Raw genomic sequence first — 1057 nt, 5'->3', positions numbered from 1 at the left:
TTCTTTTATTACCTTTAAAAGACCCCTAGGGTGGGAAGTGAGGAGCTCGATATTCTCCTCATTTATTGCTATTTTCAATGCTTGGTCAAAGGTCTCGGGTTCTCTGGACATAATCCTTTTTCTTATCCGGAGGTCTACACCATTCATAAATTGGACTTTCAACCTCTCGTCCAGTTCCTTTTCTTTAACTCGTTTTATGACTTCTATTTCGGCTTCGTTCGCGCCTTCGTGTTCAATCTCAACCTCCTCGGCTAAGGCCTGGAGTCGTACGGCGAATGTCTGTACGTCCTCATCTCTGGCTTGGACGCACGCGTAGAATTTCTGGATTCGATATGGGTAAGGGACCTTCTCAAAACGTTCTAACATTATTTTCTTAAATTCCTCATAATCATCTACGTCCTTTACTCGCCGATCCTTACGCACGAATTCCCGGGCAATGCCAGTCAATTTTAATTTAGCTACAGCTAGCATCTGTGCCTTCGACCATGCTGCTACTCTAGTCACATCCGCTAACGTATCGAAAAATTCTGATACCTTTGGACCCTTTGCGTCCCCTGAGAAGACCGGTAAGAGGGGAATCATTCCACCCAGTCCACCTAACGTTATTGGATTACCAGCTAATGTAGCTCGCGGAGGTTCTTCTCTATCTCTATCCATTTTTAACTTATTTCTATGTTAACTTATTATTAATTTAAAGATTATCTTAAAAATTTATCTCTCCAGACTTATCACCTCCGAATCAGATCTCTGATTATATTATACAATTATATTATTTGTGAGATATTATTACGATTACTATATTACTAAAATTCCAAACTCACTCCCGTGACACCAGATGTGAGAGTGTATTAGGGAATTTTCTTAAGCTCGAGACCACACTCCTGCTACACCACATGTGAGAGTCTATTAGGGGGTTTTATGTAGTTTCGAACCCCACTCCTGACACCAGGTGTGAGATCTACCAGGACGTAGGTCTTAGTCTACGCCACTTACGGGCACTAGTCGGTAAGACCAGGTCTCTAACCTTTTTTTTATAGGAGAGCGTAAACAAAGATGA

Source organism: Centruroides sculpturatus, unplaced genomic scaffold (genome assembly GCF_000671375.1).
Source record: "Centruroides sculpturatus isolate CEXI.00-Female unplaced genomic scaffold, Cexi_2.0 scaffold1327, whole genome shotgun sequence".
NCBI lineage: Eukaryota > Metazoa > Arthropoda > Arachnida > Scorpiones > Buthidae > Centruroides > Centruroides sculpturatus.
This window is presented reverse-complemented; position numbering follows the sequence as displayed.